The sequence below is a fragment of the Pteropus vampyrus genome, unplaced genomic scaffold, assembly GCF_000151845.1.
Source record: "Pteropus vampyrus isolate Shadow unplaced genomic scaffold, Pvam_2.0 Scaffold115, whole genome shotgun sequence".
Classification (NCBI taxonomy): domain Eukaryota; kingdom Metazoa; phylum Chordata; class Mammalia; order Chiroptera; family Pteropodidae; genus Pteropus; species Pteropus vampyrus.
Genome location: NW_011888896.1, coordinates 2,004,483 through 2,011,005, shown reverse-complemented (window position 1 = coordinate 2,011,005; position 6,523 = coordinate 2,004,483). Strand labels below are relative to the sequence as shown.

Genomic DNA, 6,523 nt, shown 5'->3' with positions numbered 1-6,523 from the left:
GAGAATGAAGTGGAAATTCTCCATAGCCCAATATTTGATTATTTTAAAAAACATTGTCTGATTGAAGCTCTAAAAATATATGTATAACTTGAAATCCTAATTTTATATTTTTCTATATGTTGAAATGTGGAATGTCATTGTTTAGATAAATATAGATAGAAAGTGAGAAATTATTTCTAATGCTTGTTAACAAAACAAATGTTGCTTAAATATCTCTTTATAGAGTAAGAATAATTTTGCTATTTTAATCAATTGTTCTAAGTAATATTAAACTTTTACACATTAAATGGAAATGTAATGTTTAGACACATTTGTTTCAAATAAAGTAAAAAGACTATGACCAATGAAAGAAAGTCTTCTTCATTGACTTTTTTATTAGTAGTACACATTATATGTTAATTGCATTTTAATTGAAAAAAATATATCAAGAAAACATGGAGAAGTTATGTGACTTTGACTCTTTTATTGCTTAAATTTTGATTAAATTACCCAGACACAAACCTTATGCATTTTATCTTAAAATCTTTCAAAATTAGCTTGAATGGTTTCTAAAATTGGCAAGAACATTTTGTTTTCCATTACATGTGAGAATTAAGTTATCCATGTAATGATTGACTTGATTTATCTATTCCCACCATTAGTCAATTACTTATCTGCTTTCTATAGATGATATACTATATCTCTAAAGATTTCAACTCTATAGTGACTACACATGATGTCTTAACATATTGAATTGTGTGCTGCAAAAAAATAAAATGAAGTGCTGAAGAGCCCAAATAATAGACTAAACAGTATATAAAAACTCATTATCAAGTCTTTATTAGCACTGGCGAGATGTTGACTAGAACAGGGGTACCCAGCCCCTGGGCTGCTAACTGGTACTGGTCCATTACCTGCTAGGAACTGGGCTGCACAGTGGGAGGTGAGCAGAGAGCAAGTGAAGGAAGCTTCATCTATATTTGCAGTTTGCTCCCCAGTGCTAGCATCACCTCCTCAGCTCCACCTAAGATCATCAGGCATTAGATTCTCACAGGAGCACTGATGTCTGGTGCCAAAAATGTTGGGGACCACTGGACTAGAATATTATTCTAATCAACCCTGAACTTTCAGTTAGCAACTTAGGAACAGAAAAATGTGACACAGGAAATATGCATGCCATAGTCTCATTTCTTTCTTTCTTTTTATTATTATTATTATTTTTTAGGTGAGGCAACCCTTGGTTGACCTCACAGATTGCAAGGACCTTGTCCGCTTACAATCCCTTATTTATTTATTTATTTTTTTAATACCTACAGCACCTGGTCTTCCTAGGTGATCTCTCATCCAAGTACTATCCAGACCCGACCCTGCTTAGCTTCCAAAGTCAGACAAGATCAGGCTTGTTCAGGGTAGCATGGCCGTAGACCATGGTCTCATGTCTGAAATGTAGATTCTAGCTTCAGATTTGAGATTTGAGATATTATATATCAAAGTGATAAAGAAAGTGGGTTTTTAGTTAGACTTATTGGATTTTGACTTAATTCTGCCACTTACTGGTTATTTCATATTGGATAAATTGCTCAAAATTTCTAAGGATAATTTTTCTCATCTGTAGAATAATGCACATGCAAAAGCTCAAAAAATAATGCAAATGAGGTATTTTGCACATAAAGCATTTAGTATAATCAAGTAATATGTTTAGTATGGTGCACAATGCACACACAAAAGCTAAAAAAATTAAGTAGCTATTATTTATGTATTTATGCATTATCACACATAATGTATTTGTTTACTTAAATATATATGTGCTTTTTTTCTTCTAATCTTTTTATTCTAGGGATTTGTTGCAGATGGGCTCCCTGGAAACAGACTCTGAGAAAGTAGCATGCAGGAAGTTAATTAAGGACTACGGCCAGAATCAGCACCAATAGAGGAAAGTGGTAGAAATAGGATTGGGCTAGGGGAGAAGTTAGGCAGTAGTGGAGTCACAAGGTTTCAACGAGCTACATGGGAGCTCTTCAGCTAAGATGGCCCTTCAGAGTTGTCTTTTGTTGTGGCGTGGGGCCTATACCTTCATATGAACTTCTCTAGGAAGGAGGCATAAACTTGAGGAACACGGCTCTCTCCAGTGAAGGGTAACTTTCTGATATGACTTACAGTTAGCATCATCTTCCAACTGCATTCTCAGTAGGTAGAATTATAAGTCCTTCTTAAGGGGGATCCAAGCAGCAAATCATAGCATCCATTACAGTAGTAGGCTGTAGCATCCTCATAGACTGTTGTTCTGGTGCTTGTTCAGAAGCTAACTTTGTTTTTCGTGTTTTATTTTTAGTGACTATCAATGACTGTACCTCTTTTGGAATCAATTAAAGAAAGGTAAGTTTTCTAGTAGTAGATGTCACAGAATTTCCTAGATTGAGTCCTTTGGCAGTTTGCTATGCTTTTTGCATGTACGGGGCTTAGATGTGAACTTACAAAAAGTTCTGGGAACATTTTGGATAGCTATATGCTGAGTCATTGGTGTCGATAAACAACACTCAACTAAACCCTTGTAAAGCAAATAAAATAAAAAGAAACTTGCAGGTAAGTAAAATGATTAAGGAACAAGATTAGCATTATTCAGTCTGGAGAAGAAACTTTGCTTAGGATTTGAGGCTAGAGTTAGTTCATCTCCATTGTGTGTAGAAAAGGATAAAAATCACTGATTTTTGCTTAATAACAAGTGAAAATTTGGCAACAATAAGGTAGATTGTGTGTGCACAGGGCCAAATAATGGAACAAACCAGAAGCCCAATTTATTATTTAAATTGCTTTGGTTTTGGTATTTTGGCAACATTAAGAGAAAAGAAATTTGGAAGGATGCTTGTTTAAAAGATCTCACCATTCTCCAAGGGGAGTTGGAAAACCAAGTCACAGGTCTTCTTTTACGGACTCTGTAGAAGGAATATGTAATCTTTCTTTCTAGAGAACAGTCACTGATGCGATTTAATTCTCAAAAGTCCTAACATAATTTTTCTTTCTTTCCAGTTTGAGTTCATCAGGGGTGATTGGGACTTTCTCAGATTTGGTAAAGTGCCCATTCCCAGACCAAATAATAGTAGGCAGTTGGTGGGGTCATGTCACTCTTGTATGGAAGCTCTCTTATGGTAAATGAAGTACAAGGGGGAGGCAATTCTCAGAAGGTAGAGACGCTATCTCAGTAATCATTTATTTCGTTGAATTAACTACTGTTGGCTAAATTGGAACTGTATTCTTATTATATGTAGACAAAGATCAAAGATAGGGGTGTGTGTGTGTGTGAATAACCAAGAAGGAAAATTTAGATGTATTTTAAAATAAGATAAATTCTCATCAATTTGGAGTGATTTAAAACATGTTTTTTCACTAAATCAAGAAAATGATGATTTATATGATTATAAAATAATTTGTTCCAATATGCCCAGCCTGAAGTGAAAGAAAGCCTGTTTCTCAAATAAAATAATACAGTGTGAATATATATTTATGCATGCATGTGTGTGTGTGCGCGCGCAGATATTCCTATATATAATTTTTAAATCACAGAATAGCATTGTTTTTTACCTATTCAGGTTATAATAAAGCTTAGTAGTTTTTTTATTAATTTTGTTGGTAATCAATATCCTTCATTATTTTATTGCATATTATACAGGTCAAGTAGTTGTGCCATGCTGATTGAATATAAATATAGACTTAATTTAGAAAAATACCTGGGGATTTAGCGGCTGACTGACTGCAATGAGAAGTGTATATAAAGTACATTTTTAAGGCAGCTGTTGAACTTTTAACCTATAACAAATGCTTAGCATGACTATAAACTCTAGTCTGAAAAAAAAATTTGCACATGTAAGTAGGCTCGTCACCTATAGAAAATATATGACAGTATTTTCTTTAATTAGTAAGTCAATTAGACATTGATTATAACACTGTAGCACTGTTGCAAATTTTATTGTCACCATTCTGACTTAGCAAGCTTATATGCTGCCTTATATATTGCAGCATTTTTTGGTTTATATTTGGAATTAATTTCTGAAATAGCTTAGACAGGCTAAGCATTCAGCTTGTCGTTTTTCTAAATCTGATAGGATGGAATAATAAGTAGCTGAGATATTCTAGAGTTATATTACAGGCTTCAGTGATCACAAGGGTCTATGAGTCATTCCCAAAGCAAAGTTTCTTTCCTAATATGTCTGATGTATTGCTTTTTATTGGCAATTTTCATATCTGAGTTGGTGACCCTGCCATTTGTTTTTATTGTTATTGTTTCCTTTTTGTGGCACAGATAAGAAAACTCATTCAGGCCCTCTGGTCGTTTATGTCTGCAGCCAGTTACTAGGACTGCTGCCCTTTGCTGGGTTCCTTTGCTCGGTTCCTTTCTTGCCAATCTTTTCTTGGATACCTGATTTATGAGCAGATGCTCTTTTTAGTCTCATTTCATGTTAATTTTGAATATTTATTCATCAAATGTTTCCAGTCTCCAGTAAAGTAGGAATTGTTTTTTCTACTGCTTTTGTGGCTCTCATCGGATTGTTGTCTCATAATTTACATGTCTGTCTCCTTCAAAAGATTGTTAGCTCGAGAAGGGTGAGAATTGGGTTTTTGTTATCGTTACAGAACCAGAGTCTAAGTACAGAAACTTACACATTCTAAACACCCGGTAGCTTTTAACTGAAGGAATAAGCAGTAACAAAACATGATTGTAGAACTGGAATCTCAATGAATAGATATAAAAGAAATTAAGACAGTAGTGATTAAAATGATACTGTGTTATTAGTTTGGCGAGGATTACATAGGAAAGAGAGTTATTATTTTGGGGACATCAGGGTTTGCCAATTTTTTCTCTGTCTTTTAGATAGATCTGACTAGACTATGTATGCATTATGACACATGGAATAATTAAAGTCACCAGAGGTCAGCATTCCCTATCCTTTTAATTCTTTAAGGACGTCCATCCACATGCATGTTGACCAAATATTTTCTTGCTCTCTTTTCCTTTTTTTTCCATTCTCATAACTCTGAACTCTTAATTCTCTATCTCATTCAATCTTGTGTCCTTATTTTGATGGTGCTTGTGATATTTTTTATTCAGATATTTTTTGAAAATTGTTAATCTTTTATCTTATGCTCCTATATCCACTCTATTCTAGCTTTTATTGCTATTTTTTATTCTTTTATTTTTAGAAAATGTACAGCTCAAGTAATAGATTGTCTCTGAGTACCTACTCCACTTCTCTAAATTTGTTTTCAAACTAAAAGGCTAAGGAGAGGGCTCCAAAAATTATATGTAACTGTGTAGTTACTGTATTCCTATGGAATGAATCCTATATGTGGGTTGAGACATTGAGATATTGGTTTGTGATAATTTAGAACTCCTACTAATTTTACTTCTGGTCAAATTTTCCTTCATGTTTTTACGCTGTTATGATTATAATAAGTAAACCAGGGTTTTCACCACATGCGATACATGGATTTTCTTTACTGTTCTGTAAGGAGTAGCTCTTCCTCATGTATATGATGTGCTTAGTTTGTTTTTTCTTAATTTTCCTTAATCCATTTTGAGCTGGGATAAATACATTTATGTATCTATCTAGATGGAGAGAGAGAGACACTTTAAAGTCTCAGCAATTTCATATTGATAAATGGGAAATACTAGGATCCCAAACTATCTGCAAAATATTTACTACTGCTGCATTCTATTAAGTCTGTGTATAGTTAACCCTTTCCAGAAAAATACAGACTCTAGATCTGGCTTCCAATCTCTATACTAGTTATCTAAGTTTGAACATATGTATCTATAATCATTTGTCAATGTCTTATTTAAGTTAGATTCTTACAGATACAATGACCTCCTTGGTAATTTTCTTCAAGAACTCTAAAAACCAAAAAAACATTAAAAGGATATTTTAACATTTCTGTTCATTCTATGGAAAAAATCTATAGCTTAACATTGTTCACAAATTGTGCTTCTCTAAGATTGCTATTATTGCCTTGTTACTAATAATTTTCTCCTATGAGTTTGCATGGAAGAATAAAAGGGCAGTGAACCTGAAATTTCACCAAAAATGAGAGTATGCAGTCAGTATTCTTTCATACTTTAACTTTTTATATTTAATTTAATCCTCTCAATAAAATTTAAAGACAATTGTTATTGTCAATTTTATAGAAGAAGGCAGTGGTACAGAGAAGTTAGTCCACTTACTTAAAATCACAAAGCCTTAAAGGGCAGGGTAGAGTTCAAAGTCAGGCCTTTCATCTCTGGAATTTATAATTCTTTCCTCTAAATCACTGTTTGTTTGAAGGACTTTGAATAAATGATACTATATTGTAGTAGACCCAGTAATAACACTTTGTTTCATGCTGTGTCAAATGACTATCTTTGTAATATATAAAATAATATGACATAACTGTCATATAGTCATTTAAAAATATTTTTAAAACTACCACAAAATTGCTTTTTATAATTTCCATTATGAATAATGACAAGAGAGTTAACTCTTGAAGTGTTAAATTATATGTATACCCATGCTGT

General features: G+C 33.2%; 1 pseudogene; it reads right to left on the bottom strand.

Annotated features, from left to right (window-relative positions):
* Window positions 1-1,286: 1,286 nt before the first annotated feature.
* LOC111743529 lies at window positions 1,287-1,405 on the bottom strand (annotated as a pseudogene).
* Window positions 1,406-6,523: the final 5,118 nt, after the last annotated feature.